The following is a 19,904-nucleotide window of genomic DNA, read 5'->3' on the forward strand; positions in this document are numbered from 1 at the left end:
CCTTCATGTTGAATGCTGCCACCATGCAGAGACAAAACAAACTGAAATGTTTCATTTGAAGTCCGAGCAAGTAATACCATCATATGATGCAAAACAGGTATTGTGTATAATGTTAGATGTTCAAATGCCTGTTTTGCAAACCCTGAACCATCCCTATTGCCAAATGTCTTCTTTTCACCACTACGAAACCACAACCTCATAGGTATGCCTTAATCAAGGGACATGGTGTCGAAGCAGCTTTAAGCACTGAGAGTCAGTATGGTGTATGGTTAGAATTTTGGCGTTCGGTGAGAGAATCCTGGTTTAAAATCTTCATTCAGCTAGGAAGGTCACTGGATGACCTTGGACCAGTCATCTTGGGATATTTTACTTCAGTCTGTGGTGTGTGTGTGTGTGTGGGGGGGGGGTACTCAGGTTTCCAGGTTCCAGTGGGTCCTGATTTTACAGCAGTGTTCGTCAGAGACAGGTACACTTGCGATAACTTCTGTTTATTTGGAATAGAACTCTATCACAAAAAGTTAAGGGCAAGCAGAACAACTCCTACAACCTTTTCCAAACTGTTGCATGCTTAAAACCTGTAACTAAGAAGAACTCAGCTCAACAGGACTAAACCATCCCATTCAAATATCAGAGGGGGAATCAGACTATTCCACTATAGACCACTTTAACACTGTATGTGTTGAAAATTATGCATGGGATGGAAAGAACTGACAAAGAGAAATTTTTCTCCCTGTCCCAAAATACTAGAACTTGAGGGCATCCAATGTAGCTGATGGGCAGTAGATTCAGGACAGACAAAAGAAAATACTTCTTTACACAGAGAGTTATTAAAATGCGGAATTTGCTGCTAGAGGATATAGTGATGGCCATAGGAATAAACAAGTTTAAATGGGGATTAAATAGATTCATGGAAGATAGGTCTATCAGTGGCTACTAGCCATGGTAACTAAAGGGAACCTACATATTCAGACAGTCAGCCTCTGAATCCTGGAGCCGGGAGGCAACATCAGTGGAAGGCCTCAGCCTCTATGCCCTGTTGTTGGTCTTCCATAGTAACTGGTTGTCCACTGTGTGAGACAGCATGCTGGACTAGGTGGACCATTGGTCTGATCCAGCAGGAGTCTTCATATGTTCCTATGTGGAGGTATGCTTGTGTATAAAATATGCTTCACTCATTCCAATTTAACCTAATTAAAAGGCTGAGGTGAGAAGAAAGGGGGCATATATGACATCCTGAGCTCCTTAGAAGAAGGGCAAAGTAAAATAAAATTAACAGTAGTAATTATATTCTTACACTTCTCTGTGTTAAATGGTGACCAAGTGATTCCCCTTCCACTGAGCACGCAGCTTCAAAAGGGATGCATATGGAATGGTGAGACAGGAAGGGGACACATGCGTAGGTGGCAGATGTTGCAGCCAGATTGATCTCAGATCTGATTCTACCCGTTATCAAACCTAACTTACAGGTTAATATGGCAGACACAGAGCAAAGAGTGCCTGCAGGGGTGAACAAGGAGACAAGCAAGTTTAAGAATGCCAAGCAATTATACAGGCTGATGAAATTCAAAGCAAACTGTGAAGGACTCTAAGAAGAAAATGTCAAACTCATCTCTGAGATTAGGTATATCTCATGTTTGTTAATCTTTGGATGGGGCTGTGAAACAGACCTTTTAAAGTTTTTTTTCAGGATATGTGATTGTATTACAATTGATCAGGACATGGGGCCAAGTGTTATAGTGACTATTATTTATTTGCTAAGCATGTTCACTGTGTTTTGATCTTTCTTAATTTAAATGGTTTTAATTTGTTACCTGCCTTCAATCTTATGGGAGAAAAAATGTGAGCTCACAAATATTTTTCATGAAAAATAAACAAACTGAGTGAGTAGAACATAAAATGGAAAATAAGATTCAGTGTAAGTATATGGGAAGTAATGTACATATTTTTGGATTATCGCTCAAAGCTTTGGGGAAGGCAATAAGGAGTTCCTTATCACTTGCTGATCTGAACTCCTAAATGTCTCCATCTTAAGCTGTTCAGCAGCCTAGTTTATCCTTCTGTGTGTGCTGGCTCCATGCTTATTAACATTGTAATGCTCAGGAAAAGAACAAAAGAAAGTATGCTGAGCTATTATGGCCTTGATTATTTTTATTATAAGGACATTTTACAACATGCAGATCTAAATGAATGTCACACTAGGACCCTGTTCTGATCATATTTGTATAGTCCACAAGTGTGGGGGGGAAAGGTGTGGCAGAGGCATGACAGTGGTCACATTAGTTACAATACCTTTACACTGCTAGAACAAGGACACAATACCCACAGAAATCTGAGTTGATAAGACATCTTAATAGGAATCCAAATATGACAATATTTCAAGAATGCCAGTGGTTTGGTGTAAAAAAATATGACAATAGTAGCAGCTTCCTTGTCCAGTTGGAACATATGCTGGGTTTATTGAAAGTGTGGCAAATGTTGGAATGATTGCTGGGATTTTTTGGAGCAGGATTTGGTTACTGAATCCATGTTTCCTCAAATTCTAGTTATTTTGACAGTCAAGAGTTCCATTACTGTGATGTAGAGGAAGAGAACTTGTGGGCCATAACTCCCTACCCACCAGGCTAGATAAGAATGGGAAAGTCATGAGAGCTGAGTACCTGGAAAATCTATTAATCATCATTGGCCCCGGTCACACTGGGGGAAAACGTGTGGCTGAAGTGCGGCTTTTTTGAGCCGCATCAAAAGAGAAGCGTGGTGGCGGGATCAGACAGATCCCCTGAGTCGCTGCACAGTTGCTCCCTGGCATGATGAGATGCCGGGGGGAAGCCACAGATCAGTGAGCAAGGCGAGCTTGCTGCGCATGCGCAGTTCTACAGGGCCTCCGTATGCTGCAGGGAGACGGGTGCGTTGGCGATCAGACGCCGGCCCGTGCTGTGCATCAACAGGTAGGTAGTACTCTTTTGGTGCTATCTTTTTGTGGCAGGTTTTCGGCTGGAAGGGATGGATCGGGGATGAGTGTGCGCTGCTTCCCAGATGTTGCGGTGTGATTGCGCCCGCTCGATGCACCCCCGATCCCTCCCTCCCACGGGGCAAATCCTCCTGTGTGACCAGGGCCATTATTTAAGTGACCTTAGCGTTGCTACATGCATGGTTCCTCCAGTTTCATCACTCTTTTTTGGAAAGGCTGTATGCAATTTCTTAGGTCTAGTGGTGAGCACATGTGATCTTGAGGCACACTCCTGTTACACAGCACATATAAATGATTGTTGGAGATTAAATGTTTGAAGCAGCCTGTAGAGAAACCTAATCAGAAAAAGCAAGTCTCTAGATCACAACTAATATGCTTTCTGTGGGCATATACATAGATCACAACTAATATGCTTTCTGTGGGCATATACATAATTGTTAATAAATACTCATCACGTGCAAACTGTCCTTGCATTGTGCAAGGATAAAATGCAGACGAGCTAAAAGCAAATAGCCCACACCCTTGGCACAATTCTAGGGTTATTTTTGTGGAAAGTCCTGAAAAAATGAAGTTTGTACACTGTAATTGCTCAAAGGAGCAGAATGTGCTTAAAGCAGATTATATGATCATGATGGCTTAATACATTGTGCTGAATGAAAAGCACAGCATGTTTACAAGACGGGTTTATGGTAATGACGCACATCAGCATTCATGGAAATATCTAAAACACCTCTGACACTATTGTGCTATTCTGTAACACGGGTGGTGCCCCCAATACAGCGGCTTGAGTGCCTGTTGGAAAATGGGAATCAAGACTGCAGGCATTTTTGCACATGAGATTTAGGCTATGTGGTTCTTGGTCACATATAGGATATGTTGGATACTACCAACACTCCTTCCTTCCTTCCTTCCTTCCTTCCTTCCTTCCTTCCTTCCTTCCTTCCTTCCTTCCTTCCTTCCTTCCTTCCCCATGTCTTTTCACACATGGGATGAAACTTAGTATGATTGGGGTGGCTGATTTGGGTAAAAAAGCTCCCCCCCGCATGAACTTTTGCCTTTGATCATCCATGACAATATTTAATAGGAGGGGGGAAAAACATGAACACAAACTACCTGTGTGAGCATCACATATAATTTGGACCACTACTCCCAAGTACTGCTTGTTTAGGTAAGTTTGAAATGTGGATGTAAAATATGAAAGGAGCATCCTACCTTCACAAGGCAGTCTGTTCTCTAGATGCACAAATCTGTGCCTGTGTGCTCCCATGCCGAATTGAAAACACACAGTCGGAGTCCAATGAGTTAGATGAATATCTGTTTAATGCATTGACACAGGGAATATAGGGCTGAATGCCTTAGCACCTCAATAATTCCAAAGCTGTATTTTGCCATAACCAGGAAGGGCAGAAGGTCTTATACCCCAAATGACATCACATATAATTTACACATTAAAGAATCTCTAATTGGTACCAAGCAGTTAACATCATACAAACATAATTTGACTCACTGCATCTCTCAGTGGTGTCAGTAATTACACTTGTTTACCTTGTCTTCAGAACACTGGGAACGTTAGAGAACACTGGGTCCTTCCTGGGCTTGAATGTGGAGAGCTAGCTGATAAGGGCTGTGAATCACATTGAACTCGCTCTCGGCAGCCTTGCAACCTCTAAATAGCATTCCATTCTTATTGCATCCTAATTCCTTGTACAGAGGCTTCTTATACAGAGAAATGCAAATATAAAATATATGTTCTGCTATAAGTTTCTCAAATCAAAAGATTATAGGTTACGTACCAAAATCTGGATCTGTTATGATTAAACTTTTGAAGGCACAGTGACAGCTGTCAATATACATCAAGGAGTGTCAGAAATCACATTCAGAAACCACATTCTTTTCTCCTTGTCTTACACTATGAATAAAAAAAAACTAAATAATGTGTGTGAGGACTTGCTGGTGATTTAAATTTCATGGGTGAGAAGGCCCTTGTTGGCTGGGGATGCCTAATGTCCTGATTTTTAACCACCTTAGCATATTTGATATAAACCATTAAATAGTTGCTAATGAATCTGTGTTAAGTGATTCTGAGTATACACAAAAATAAGAAGTGACTTGGTGGAACAGATCAAGCTCTTTTCAGTCCACCATTCTTTCCCAGAATCCCAGAATTTAGCAGGCTGAAGGATGCCCTCCCAAGTCTGACCAGGGTTTTGAGAGAACCTTCAAGTACCAGAATACCTATGTCCCCCTCCTTCTCATACCCCTGTTCTTGTTTATTTTTACTTATTTAGATATGGGAACCCAAAGCAGCTCACAACCTTGTTCTCCCCTCCTCCATTTTATCCTCACAACAATCTTTTGAGGTCTATTAAGCTGGGAGAGAGTAACTGGCTCAAGGTCACCCAGTGAGCTTCCATATCAGAGTGGGGACTTCGAATCTAGGTGTCCCCAGATCCCCAGATCCTAATACAACACTCTAACTACTGTGCCATGCTCCGGGTTGCCAACTCTGGATTGCACCAGTCACCTCCTTCCTAATCTCTGGCTATTTGAGGATGGTGCTTTGGGAGGAGACAATTTGGGGAGGGGAGATCCTCTGTGGGTTATAATGATACAGAGGCCCCGGCCAGAAGGGGGGGGGAGGCGTGGCTGTTCGCCCTGGAGCAAAATAAAGCGCGGTAGCCCGATCACATGGTCCCCTGAGTCTCCATGCTTAGACTGTTAGCTGACAATCACACGGCGATGCTGCAGCATGGCAAAGAAGCGGCGCAGCGTGATTACACAAGCGTTTTGCGTTTGTGCGCAGTTCCGCAGAGCAGCACTGCTTTCAGTTTTGTGTTTGTGCGCATGCGCTTATGAAAAACATCCGGTTTGCGATGGGATGTGGATGGGCGCTGGATGCCATGGGATACTAGCGCTCCCGTGATCAGACGCCCGCCCCTGCCGTGCATTTTCCAGATACTAGTCACTTTCCTTGGTACTTTTTAACTCCGCATCTTCGGCGGGACGCCACGGGTTGGCCACAGGTGCGCTACGCTTCCCAGATGTTGCGGTGTGATTGCACCCTGAAAATCTGCCCAACATTCGTGCCTTTCACGCAGCAAATTCTCTGTGTGACTGGGGCCAGAGTATACCTTCCAAAGCCAGTTGTAATTCTCAGAGGTCTCCAGGCTCCACTTAGAGGTTAGCAACCCAACTATACTGGCTAAATTAGGACAAGTTCCTCATTGTGTTTCTTGTTTGGAGCTACAGGGAGCTCAGGTGTGGCCCATGTTCTGCTGACCAAATGTGCAAGGTGACGCGGGAATCCTACCCCATGTTGTCACCTCTGCTTCCTTCTCTGTTTCCTCTTCTCCTGATTATGAGTTTCCCTAAGGAGGACATTTGTTGGGAGGGAATCCATGACCCATGTGGAGAACCCTGAGAAAACAGGTAATCCAGTATGCTGGTGGAGAATCTGCAAGCCAGGCAGTGACTGGGTAAATGTATGTACAGGCAACAGCATGGCAGTTGCTGTAGAAGCTGTGTGGCACAAAACAAAAGGGATCACAGATATCCACAGGGAAAAAAACCACAAGCAAACTGGAGAGCATGGCCAGTAAAACCCAGGAGGCTTTTTTGTACCTATAGAGGATTGGCTTGCTCCAAAAATAAACATATTATGGGACCAGAAGTAAGTTTTCTAAAAGTTAAATTATTACAAAAACTAAATTATTATAAATAACTATTTTCCATGCAGTTTCATTTGGAGTTTTATTAATTCTGGTTTATTTCAGGATATTTTGAAGGAAATTAAGAATGTACAATGCTGAACTGGATTAAGAAGCTGACACCTCCTTTAAATACTGGATTACATCTGAGGAAGACTGTCAAGTTGAAATGAGTTCACAACCGGGTATTCATTATGTTGGACTATATGTACTTTTTTGCAATATTGTATAAGTGAAAATGTTGGACAAATTGTTGCAATCTTGTAAAGTTTTAGAAAAGCAATGCAAATCTTATAAATGTTGTTCGTATCACAGGGTTTGCTTGTAGTTTTTTTCCTGTAGAAGCTGTGTGGCCTGATGTGAATAAGGTTGCCAGGTCCTACCTCTGATCTGGCAGGGGGCTCCCAGGTCCTCAGCGGGATCTTCCGCAAAGCGCACATGGTGCGATGACATCACCCAGAAGTGACAGCATCACATTGCTGATGTCAGGGGGGTGATGCTACAGTTTTTGGGCAAATCTCTATGGGTTTTTTGCCCTCAAAACCATGGAGTTTGCCCAAAAACTAGAGTGTCACCCCCAATGTTGGCAACACGATGATGACACTACCAGGCGATGTCATCTCACTGCTGAAGCCAATGTGGGAGGGGGCTGTTTGGGGTGGGGCTTCCCCCATGATCCAGCTGGCCAGTGATGGCTCGTAAGCTCAGAAGCCTGGAAAGATCTCCTCGGCATCAAGAAGCCTGCGATGGGCTGATCTGGCCAGGTGGTGGCAGTGCAGTGCTGCGACTTGAAGCAGTCCTGGAAAAAGCTGACGTCATCAAGCCAAGCCGAGTGAATGCTGTCTGGAACACATCTAAGCCTACAGCTGAACAAAATCCCCGTCGGCTGCAAACGTGTGCGACTTAAAAGATTTATATGTAGTCCTCCTTTACCCCTATGAATCATTGTAATAATAATAATAATTACAATAACAACAACAACAACAATAATAAAAACATTGGAGCCCCTGAAACTGGGGGGAAACCCACCCCAACCGGGGTGGTGGTGGCAATCTTAGGTGTGAAGTGGTAAGTGGGAGTACCTGGCTAAGTCAGAAACACCACACTCTCTTTATGCTGAATGATTGCTGTCTTGTGCATACATCTGAGAATGTGCACCAGGCTAAACAGAGGCAATGGCACTTGGGTCTCCAGTCTTTTGAAGACTCTGCTGCATTTCATGAGCTGCAATGGGTGCCCTGCTGTACCAACTGCTGAAGCTAGGCCCGGGCCCATTAGAGGATGGTCAGTGACCCATGCCACAAAATACCAGTACCGTCTGCTTACTCTTGGTGTAAAGTACCGTTCACAGAATTATGTATCAGGCTACAATAATATAAAAGAATAAATATGAAATATATTGGTATTAATTCATTTATTTTATATATTTACTTCATTTAAAGCCTGCTTTTCTCCCCAGTGAGGAACCCAAAGCAGCTTACATCACTATCCTCTCGTCCATTTTATCCACTCAACAATCCTGTGAAGTAGGTTAGGATGAGAGGTTAGGACTGGCCAAGGTCACCCAGCAAGCTTCTGAGACAGAGTGTGGATTCAAGTGAGGAGTCTCTCAGACCCTGGTCCAGCCCTCTAACAACTACACCATGCTGGCTGTCCTATATTTCCCAACATGCAAAGTCATCAAAAGTCAAGTTACTTGGGTAGTCTGAGACAATTGGGTACTCTGAGACGATTCACTTCAGTGAATCAGCTAAATCTTTTTCTTTCACTTTCATTCAAATGCCAGTTATTTATTCTTCCTTCCTGTTAGGATGCTCATAGATCTTTCCCTTCAGCAACTAACTAGGATTCTCATTTGTCCCTGGATTTTCAGTATCATTGCCTTGAATTTGAACTCTCTCATTTCCCCCTCCTCCTGCTTTGATTTCAGACTTATTGCTGGGGATAAAGTTTTTCTCCACATGACAAAGAAAACTAAACTTACTAGATAATTGTCCCATTTCCATATCAGAGCATTGATACTAAGATGAAACCAGCACCGGTGTGATGGACTACTTAGGATTATCCAGGGGTCATTTCGTAGAAAAAGAGCTAGGGGAACTCATTAGCATAACTCATTAGCATATGCCACACCCCCTGACATCACTGGAAGTGTGTCATAAGGCCACACCTCCTGAAATCACCGGAAATGTGTCATAAGGCCACACACCCCGCCCCCAACGGTCCCGGCCGCCGGTGCCAGCCTTGCAGCTCCACTGCTGAGCCCCATGAGGGGCCCGGCGGTGGACCTGCAAGGCCAGCGGGAGTGCAAGGAAGCCCCGCGAAGGCCCTCCCTGGCCCCAGGCAGGCAGGGGTGGGGAGAGGCAGGGAGGAAGCAACTTACCCTCCCTCTTCTCCTGCCTCCTCCTGGCTGAATGGGGTCCGGAAGCGGGGCGGCCGGAAGCAGGGGGCGGGGCTTCATCATGTGCCCCGCCCCTCGTACCTCACCTGGGGGAACTGCGCTCCCCCGCGTTCCCCCCCGAAATGACCTCTGGGATTATCTGTAGAATAATTAGAGTTGTCAGAACATCGATTATTCCTCTCAAACTGCCATTCAGGATAAAGTCAAGTCAGTTCTAGTATAGAAGGGAAAAAAAAGAACTAGCCAGGAAACCCATTCTTTGTTTGACAGCTACAAGGCTAGACCACATAAAAAACAAACATGCAAGCAATGGAGCAATACAACAGTATTGATTGAACTGTAATTACATTTAGTTTAGAATTTGGAATGGGAACGTTCAGGTATTTTACAGAGGCCTTAAATAGAACGCAACATCAGATACATTATTTAGTCTTTGTGCAATAGGTCTGATCTGGCCTGTGTCATATTGCATGTGTCTTGCATTAGACTAGTGGTCCTGGATGAGGAAGCCCATCTCCATTTGTATCAGGCACATGCAGGGCTCTTTTTGTAGAAAAAGCCCAGCAGGAACTCATTAGCATAATAGGCCACACCCAACAGCAGGAACTCATTAGTATATTGGGTCACACCCCTGACAGCACAGCTCATTAGCACATTAGGCCGCATTCCCATGTTACCAGAAGTGTGGCCATCCATCCACACCCACCTTTTGCTTGTTATTCTGTTTACCTTGTTTGTTGCCAAAACCCAGGACCTTTTTTTGGAGCAGCAACTCCTTTGCATGTTAGGCCACACACCCCTAATGTAGCCAATCCTAATGAGTTTCTGCTGTTGGGTGTGGCCTATTATGCTAATGAGTTCCTGCTGGGCGTGGCCAACTTGGGAGCCAGCCGGAACTCCATTCCTGTGCGTTCCTGCCCAAAAATAGCCCTGGGTGGAAGGCTCATCCAGGATTGCCTCGGAATTGCAACAGACCTCCGGACTACAGAGACCTGTTCCCCTGGAGCAAATGGTGGCTTCGGAGAGCAGACTGCATGGTATACATAGGATCAATACTATGAAACTATGGTAGTCTAGGAGAGTCTAGGAGAAATGGAAGCCAGAGCTGGCAACCAAGCCAGAGCTGGCAACCATGCCCAAGACATGGCCATCTTGCTGAAATGAAGTAGGTCTGGGGCTTGTCACTGCCTGGATAGGATAACACAGAACTGTATGTTTCATGATGGAAGAAAGGTTGACTGTGGGCGATTTCGCACTAGAGCTGCCTCGCGGCACAGCCACCATTTGCCCCAACACAAGCATGTTAATTTCACACCCGAAGCTGCGGGGCTGCATTTTGACTCGCGGCTTTGCCCGATTTCCTCCGCAGTTTCGTGATCCTGGTTTTTGAGGATCACGAAACTGCGGAGGAAATCGGGCGAAGTCGCGGGTCAAATGCAGCCCCGCAGCCTCGGGTGTGAAACTGACAAATAGTGTCGGGGCAAACGGCAGCTGCGCCGCGAGGCAGCTCTAGTGCGAAATCGCCCTGTAACTACAATAAATACAAATAAAGTTTAATGAGCATCACAGTGTATATCTGCATCAAGCAGGCACATGGATCTCCCTTATTGGAATGGGCATATGCGTTTATGTTGGGGGAAGTGGCCAATGGTTTATTTTGTTTTTATATTGACAATCTATGCTGCTCTTATGCATTTATCACATATGCATTTGTCATTTTGTTTTTACTTGTAAGCTGCCTGGAGCAGAAATCTGGAGAGGCAGCATATGATTTATCTAAATAAATAAATTACCAAACCTGGAAAAGATTTCTAAACAATACCTACTTTTGTGTTCTGCATAGCTTGGTCTCATAAGATTGTGGTCAGTGGCCACTGGCCAATAGTGACTTTACAAGATATAATGGCATAGGGTCCACCCTCCTATTTTCTTCAGGGGAACTGATCTCTGGAATTTGCAGATCAGTCGTAATTCTGAGAGATCTTCAAGCCCAACCTGGAGGTTGCTGACCTTTTTGTACCTCAGTAATCTAGGCCTTCCTACCATATTCTGGCCTGCAAATGGCAATAATTCATTTTCATTGTGGAGAGCTAAGTGGCATAATTGTAGGATGGTCATTCTATAACTACAGTCCAGGTATCTTCAGTTCATAAATCAAGTTTGCTAGTGCATGAATAAGCCCTTGGGACTGGAGTCAATTTGCTTTTTGTTCACTACTGTCATTTCCTATATTGATGGACTCAGGCAGTAATGGAGTAATATAAATCTGAAGCAATTAAAAATCTGAAGCGTTAGGAACTCCTCTTGGCTCATCCACCTGACACAAATGATTACAAGTTTATCATTTGCTGCTGCACAGTTACTTTGTTTGGACTCATCTACTTCTGCTGCAAAGTAGTCAGTTCAAATGTAATGTGTAGAATCCTGTACTCTTGCTGTGTTATACCTCTGAGGATGCCAGTCACAGCTGCTGGCGAAACTTCAGGTCCTACAATGCCAAGACCACGGCCATACAGCCCTGAAAATCTACAACAACTAATTTCCTGGGATGTTCCATTATGCAACAGTTCTAATCCCTTTATAAAACATTGCGTGCTGAACATTTCTGCTTTGCACATTCTGCAAAATGACAGAAATGTGGGAGCCTTCCTGACTTCCTCAGGTAGACTGTTCCATGAGGTGGGAGCCAACACAAGAAAATGTGCATGAAAAGACAGTTGTTGATCCTTACCCATTGGCAGGGTGGCCATTAAGGGCTTTGTAGGTAATAACCAGAAACTTGAGTTGAACGTGGTAATTTACTGGCAACCAGTGCAGTTACTGCAGAATTGGTATCCATGTTTTGCGTAGAATGTAAAAGTAACTAGGCTGTGGCATTCTGTATGTACTGGGCTTTCTGAGTTGACATTAAGAGCAGACCAAATAGCCTAGCTCTGAGGTAACCATAGCATGGATCCACATGGCCAGATAAGGTGAGTCAAGGTAGATGGCCATCTTCCAGGCCTATAGTGTGTTGTTGTTTTTTCTGCTGCTGCTGCATTAACTTGCTTCTCCAGTAACATTGCTGGGTCCAGGATAACCCCTATGATCTCAAACGAGTCAGTGAGTGTCAGCTGGACCCCATCAAATATATGAAGGGTAATCTAAATGAATTCTAGATTTACAAATGTAAGCTTTATTTCCCCTGAGTACATAGGTACCTCTAGCATGGTGTAATCACATGAGAGATTCTTTAAGGCATGAAACAGAGGATCTTTTTTGCCTTTTTAATTGGTAAAACAACAGCTGGGAGATGCTTGGCTCGACACATTGGTTTCTTCTTTTAAGGAACGACCTTCTGATGTTCGCGGTCATAAAAAAGGGAAGAGAGGTTTTTAAAAATAAGCATTTAAACTAATATAATGAAACTGAAGCTCAAATACTTTGGCCACCAAATGAGAAGGGAGCACTCACTGGAGAAGACCCTGATGCTGGGAAAGATTGAAGGTCAAAGAAGACGGGGACGGCAAAGGATGAGATGGTTGGACAGTGTCATGGATGCAACGAACATGAAATTGAGCGGGCTTTGGAGGACGGTGGAAAACAGGAGGGCCTGGCATGAGGTTGTCCATGGGGTCGCGAAGAGTCGGACTCGACTGTGCGACTGAACAACAACAGAAACACCTACACCTTCCCTGTTTTGTTACAATTCTGCTACCTCTATTCTTCCATATGAGATGGAGGGTACCACTTGGTGTTATGGCTTCTTCAGGGGTGACCCAGAGGAAATGCCACCATGTTACAGCTGGCCTCGGACCTCGAGGGTGAGGTCCTGAGCAGGCCTGCAGCATGGCAGGACCAGGTGCTCCCCCCACCTTTGCAAACGCTGAAAGAGCTGTGCCCCTTCGCCTAGTCCCAGCATGCTGTGTACCCAATCAGGATCAGACCCTTACAGCATTTTTAGGCGTGTGCTCAACTCTAAAATGGCAACGGCATTCCCGGGTCATCCCCAGAGACACAATAATGTTTAGTTGTGTCCATAGTTTACTGATGGTCCCTAGCAGAGAATTTCTAACATGATGGGGAAAAGCTACAATTCCCAGGGTTTCAGTTAAACTTTTTTTTACTACTCAGAGATGTTGCAGTCTCGGTCTTTAAAATGCCTTGCTTGCCTCTGTTAGGTATTTAGAAAAGAGATTTCATTCTAAGGATTTGTGGCATGTAGTTTTTGGAAAATGTGGTTTCTAAAAAAAATCTTGAGGGAGGTGCAAACACCATTTGCATGAGATTTGCACTCAGCCTTGGTTCTGAAACATTCTAATGAGTCACTGTGGGGCTGCATTAATGCTTTCATCTCTTATGTCATATGCAAAGCCATGGACCCTGTCCTTCAAACTCCCTGCTGTATAAAATGTAGCACATGTCTGGCAGAGATTATATTTCGTTCACTGGAGAGAAAGCAGCAGTTTGAGAAACACCAAGAGTATTGTTCCGCTTAAAAAGTTTCCTCTGAAATACATGACAATAAAAAGCACATGATGAGGTTTGGAGAAATTAGTGTGCTCCAGAGGCTGTATCAGAGGCTGGCACATTGAGGCAGCTGATGGGATTTATGGAACTGACGAGGAGACACTAGAAGGGCTGTAAGGACTCAGTACATGCACAAGAGCTGTAGTGAGTTCCGAGAACCCCATAAGATCACAAGTGACCTGTTGTATCAGCCCAGTGGTTCATCTAGTCCATCCTCCTACTGTCTGAAGGGTCAACAACAATCAAGGTATAGAGGCCCAGGCCTTCCCTTATGTTGCCTTCTAGCACTAGTATTAAGAATTGGGATGGGCACAAACAGATAAATGAATCCCAGTTCATGCACGAACCAGGCTGGTTTGCGGTTCGCGAACCAGGGGTTCGGAAGAACAGGTCTCCCACGATTTGCCACACGAACCTCTATGTTTTTTATGGAGGTTTGTGAGGTTCATGGGAAGGTTTGTGTGGGCTCCAAAGGCATTTAAATGCCTTTGGAGCTTACTTCCAGGTCCAGTAGCCCAACTGGAAGTAAGCTCTGAAGGCATTTAAATGTCTTTGGAGCCCACCTCCAGGTGGGGCTGCAGCCCCATGAACTCCCCAAAGTACGAACTGGTTCATGCAATGGAGAAGTTTGTGGAAGTCCATGGTTTAGAGTTACTGAAAACCATGAACCTTCATGAACTTCCATTTTTCTGGTTCGTGCCCACCCCAAATTAAGAGGTTTACTGCCTCTGGGCATGAAGGTTCCCTTTAGTCACCATGCTTTACAGCCACTGATAGACCTATCTTCCATGAATCTGTCTATTCTCCCTTTAAAACCATCTATAACTGTGGTCATCACTACATCCTCTACCAGTGAATTTCCACAATTTAATTACTTGTAAACTAAAGAAACATTTCCTTTTGTCCCCCACCCCACCTGAATCTATTGCCCATCAACTTCATTGTTGCCCCCAAGGTTTAGTATTGTTTATTTATTTATTTCATTAGACTTATTGCCCATCCTCCCCACATTGTAGGCTCAGGACGGGTAACAACATATATGTATCTACAATTAATGCAGATTTACAGTATTAAAAACATGTTACAATAATACAGTATGGGAGAGGGAGAAAAAATTCTTTCAATCTACTTTCTCCATAGTGTAATAAAGCTCTGTCATGTCCCTGATTTAACCATGGTGAGATGGATCCATTCTAGCCACTGTGCTCAACAAAGTCTGAAGCCTCCCTCCAGCCTAAGGACCCTTCCTGCTGCTAAAGTGGCTATTCTACTGAAGGAACAGTCACTTATGGTGGAAGAAGGCTGCAAACTTTGGTGAGCTGGATCCACTACCTTTTTCTAAGATAAAAAGCCCTAGACTCTTTAGCCTTTCCGCATCTTGATTACACTTTTCTGCACCATCCCCATTAGGGATGGGCACTTTCCAGATTTTGCCCTGGGCTGAACCGAACCGAACTGACCCCGTTTCCAGACCGGTTCTTGAACCGGACTGTGGCTGGTTTGCGAACCAGTTCGCAAACCGGTTCAAATGCAGAAAGGATCCCCGGGGCCCAAATTCTCAGGATAATTCCAGCTCACTCTCCTCGATATGCCCACCAAGTCTGGTCCCTCTTGGACTTCAGGGGGCCAAGCTACAGGTCCCCAAAGAGACAGTGCTTTTCAATGGGACGTCTCCCCTGCTGGTTCGGGAGTGACCAAAACTGACCCGGGTGAGCTAGAGGCCTCTAACTTGCACAGCCCATCCCTGGGGTGACCCTCCACATGCCCCATAAGTCATGTTCCTGTTGGGTCTGGGGGGTACGAGTAGCAGACCCCCAAGACTGGTGCTTCCCCGGAAACTGCTTCTGGAGGATTTGTCCAGTGGATTGGGAGCTTCATTGGCAGAGGAGGGGGGGCAAAAGGCAGAGACTCAACCCACCCAGGGAAAAGGGTTTTTTTCCTCTTTCAACAGGGTTAGTTGAGGAAAGTCCCCACAGCCAGCATCAGAGGAGAGAGGGGAACCCAAAGGCAGAGACTTGACCCACCCAGGGAGAAGGGTTTCTTTATTTTGTCAGGGGCAGTGAAGGCAAGCCCTGCAGTCAGTGTCAAGGACAGTTAGCCCCCCCCAAATCGCTTTGAGAGTGGGGTTCCCCCTTGCCACAGGAGACAAGGAACCGCCAAGTCCAAGACTGCAGTGACCCAAGCAAAAAGGGGTGTGTGCTCTTTCGAAGAAATGCGAACCCCACAGTCAGTGCCAAGGGCAGTCTGCAGACCTCCCCCAGGAAATGGTTAAAAAGTGGGGTGCCCACTTTCAAGGCCAGAGAGAGAACTCTAAGGTGAGGGACTTCAGCAACCCAGGGAGGCAGGGTGCAGAAAGGGGAGAATACCCATGGTCTGTGCCAAAGGGACTTTGCCAGCGCCACTTCCCTGCCCCAGAAGGTGGTTTGAGACTTGGTCGTCGAGGGACAAAGGGGGCGGGAGAGAGTTAAGGAACTCTGAGGTGAGTGACTTCAGCAACCCAGGAAGGCAGGGTGTAGAAGGGGAGAAGACCCACAGCCTGTGCCCAGGGGACTTTGCCAGTGCCATCTCCCCATACCCAAAGGTGGTTTCAGATTTGATCGCCGAGGGGCGGGGGGGGGGGGGGGGGGAAGGAAGTTTGAGGGAGAGACTTCACCAACCCAGTTTCAGGGTCAACAACACGCAGGTCCAAACACACTCTTCAGGAAAAGTTATGCTTTATTGGAATACTGTTCTGTTGCCAAGTGGTACAGGTACATTGTCAGGAATAACGATTAGTGCAAGGGACTCAATATATATACTCTGATGCCTTATCTAGCTAAGCAAATGAAATCCAAGCCCGTGTGTGGGAATTCTCCCGGCAGGACATTACATCATAAGAGGGAGACTCTCCCCACCCCCCTGAAAGCAGAAGTATTCACACCGATAGTGATAGTGGAAAGCAAGCTCTCCCTTCTCTTCAAGGTTACACTGATAGCGCTGTCTGGCTGAGCCAGTTCGCATGGGGAATAGAGTGCCTCCCTTATGTTACCCACAGTAGCTATGCAAAGCAAGCATGTGTGCATGCGGACAGGACGGGGACAAAAGAAAACAAAGAAAGCATGGCAGCTAGCTGACACCCATGAAGGTAGGGTGCAGAAGGAGGAAAAGACCCACAGCCAGTGCTAGGGGCAGTCACCAATTTCCCCCTGAGAGGATTTGGATGGTTGATCGCCAACTGGCCAGGGGAGAGCAGGTGTCCTTTTGGGTTGAGCAGAAAAGTCAAACCCCACCACCAGTGGGCAGAGAAAACAGCTACTTGCAGAACCCACAAAAGGGGTGGGGTGACTCCGATGCTTGACTTGCCAAGGAAACAGGCAACCCCGGAGTCAAACCAAAAACACATTCTGAAAGCAAAAGAATTCAAGCCCAGTTTCCCATCCCTCACAGGGAAGATGGAAAAGGCAGGCAGCGACCAGGCATTGCAGCAGAGAAACACAGAAAGGGGGAAAACAGTGAGAAAAGGGAAGGGGAGAATGTTTTTCGTCTGGCGATTGGTATCGTCACCAGGAGATCAAGCTGGTTTCTCCACCCAAGCGACCCCAATAATTTCACCCCCACCCCAGGGCCACCATGAGATTTTTTTCTGCACGCAAAAGGAGCACTACACTGCAAGAGACCGCAATGTAAAACAAAGGATGTTCACTCGCTGCCTGTGAATATATACACACACCCCTCCCATTCCAAGGGAGAAGGATGGACGTCTGATTGGGTGCCTTGGGTGCCTGACATTGGGCCCTCAATGGCTGAAAAATCCCACCCATACCCGCATTTCTTTGCAAAACGGTGGAAGTGGGGTTCCTCTTGCAAAAGTACCCAAACGCTTCTGAGCTGAGCACAGGAAGATTGGGTGCTCAAGCTTCTGGACACGTGACCTTCTAGCTGGTCTGTCCGAGCCACCGAAAAGGTAATGTTTGGCCCAGATTTTGGCTTAGGGTTCGTGTCTGTGCCCATCCCTATTTCTCATATATGCAGTCTTTTTTCTTTTGCGATACAGCAACAAGAACTGTACACAGTATTCCAAATGAGGCCACACCATAGCTCTAGGGCATTACAATTAGCATTTATTTTCAGTCCCTTTCATAGCATTCCCAGCACGGAGCTTGCCTTTTTTTCACTACTGCCTCACACAAAGTCAAAGTTTTCATCCGACTACCTGCTATGAGCCCAGGATCTCTTTTGGTCTCAGCCTCTTCCAATTCAAACCCCATCAGCATGCCTTTAAAGTTAGGATGTTTTGCTCCAGTATGCATCGTCTTGCTCTCATTTACACTGAGCTTCATTTGCCCTGTTGTTGGCCGTTCACCTTTGAAGAGATCCTAATGGAGCTCTCTGCAATCCACCTTGTTTTTCACCCTCTTGAACAATTTGGTATCACCCAGAGACCTGGCCACGACACGATTCACCCCCAATTCCAGATCCTTTATGAACATTCAGTGTCGCCACCTGTCCCAATACTGATCCTCGTGGATCCCTTCGGCTCACTTCCCTCCATTATGAGAACTTGTCATTTATTCTTGCTCCGCTTCTTGTCATTTAACATTTAATTCTTAGCCCATGACTACTAAGTTTAGACTGGTGAGGGCCCTTGAGAAAAGCCTTTTGGAAGTCCAAGTATATCATTGTCTACCAGATCCTCCTTATCCACGCGCTTGTTAACCTTTTCAAAGAACTCCAGCAGGTTGGTGTGGCAGGATTTCACTTTGCAGAAACAAACCTTGGGATTGTAAAACCATCTGTTGTGGCTCTGTTGCTCCACTGATAACTGCCAACAAACAGCAACGGCATTATGAGCTATGTTTTAAAATCTGAAAACCACTAACCCTTGAACTTTTCAAAAGCCCGGTTAGCCACAGCTTTTAAACTATGCTGGGCAACTTGGGTGGGAGCAAGCTGCCAGAACAGTAGGGCCCAAGGTTTGGCCCAAGGAGCCAAAAGGAAGATCCTATTGCCCATTAGTATTGTGTCAGCTCGGCTGCCATGGGGATGGGAAGGTTGGTTGTCTTCTAATTGCCTTTGCCAGGGGTCGTTTCGTAGAAAAAGAGCTAGGGGAACTCATTAGCATAACTCATTAGCATATGCCACACCCCCTGACATCACCGGAAGTGTGTCATAAAGCCACACCCCGACATCACCAGAAGTGTGTCATAAGGCCACACACCCCACCCCCAACGGTTCCGGTCGCCGCTGCCAGCCTTGCAGCTCCACTGCCGAGCCCCATGAGGGGCCTGGCGGTGGACCTGCAAGGCCGGCAGGAGTGCAAGGAAGCCCCGGGAAGGCCCTCCCTGGCCCCAGGCAGGCAGGGGTGGGGAGAGGCAGGGAGGAAGCAACTTACCCTCCCTCTTCTCCTGCCTTCTCCTGGCTGAATGAGGGCCGGAAGCGGTGTGGCTGGAAGCAGGGGGCGGGGGTTTGTCATGTGCCCAGCCTCCGTACCTCACCTGGGGGAACTGCGATCCCCCATGATCCCCCCCGAAATGACCTCTGGCCTTTGCATTCCTTCTGTGCTTCTTTGCTGCTACAACACTTATCTCTAAGTATTGCAGGTGGGGATGTTGATGTCTGGTTTTCTTGGGAACCGTGAGAGAGTGTTTTGTTCCCAGCTTCAGTGCTAACCGGCTGAAGCTCTTTCTCCCGCGTGCGGGAGGGTGGCTCATTGGCCAGGGCAGTGGGGGGGGGTGCATAAGAATACCCTATATCCTATTATGCCCCATGGTCAGCCATCATTCTCAACAGTGCCTATGTTAATGCATCTATAGCTCTTCAATAAAGTATTACCTTTCCTGATAAGCGTGTACTACGTTGTTGGCTGTGGGTTCTGACATATTGGGGCTTTCAGAAGCCTGGATCTGACCTTGATTTTCATAGGTACAGAGCACAAGTCTCAAATATATTTCAGCTCATCAACCAGAACAGTTCTATAGGAGTGAAAACAGTCAGCTATTGGCAAGACCAGAAGAGGATGAAGAAAGTTCATGGAATTTGAGACCAGATGCAACCGGCGTAGGTAGCTGGTCCTGTTAATGGCAGGTAGCTCTCCTGGAGGTTTCCTAGAATTATTGGTGGTCGGGTTGCCAGCTCCAGGTTTGGAAATGCCTGGAGACTTTGGGAGTGGACCCTGAGGAGGGCAGGGTTTGGGTCATAATGCCATAGACTCCAATGTCCAAAGTGGCCACTTTCTCCAGGTGAACTGATATCTGTTGCCTGGAGATCAGTTGCAATAGTGGGAGATCTTTAGCCACCACCTGGAGGTTGGCAACCCTAATTGATGGAGAGCGCCATGACA

The sequence above is a fragment of the Gekko japonicus genome, unplaced genomic scaffold, assembly GCF_001447785.1.
Source record: "Gekko japonicus isolate JY-2015 unplaced genomic scaffold, Gekko_japonicus_V1.1 scaffold156, whole genome shotgun sequence".
NCBI lineage: Eukaryota > Metazoa > Chordata > Lepidosauria > Squamata > Gekkonidae > Gekko > Gekko japonicus.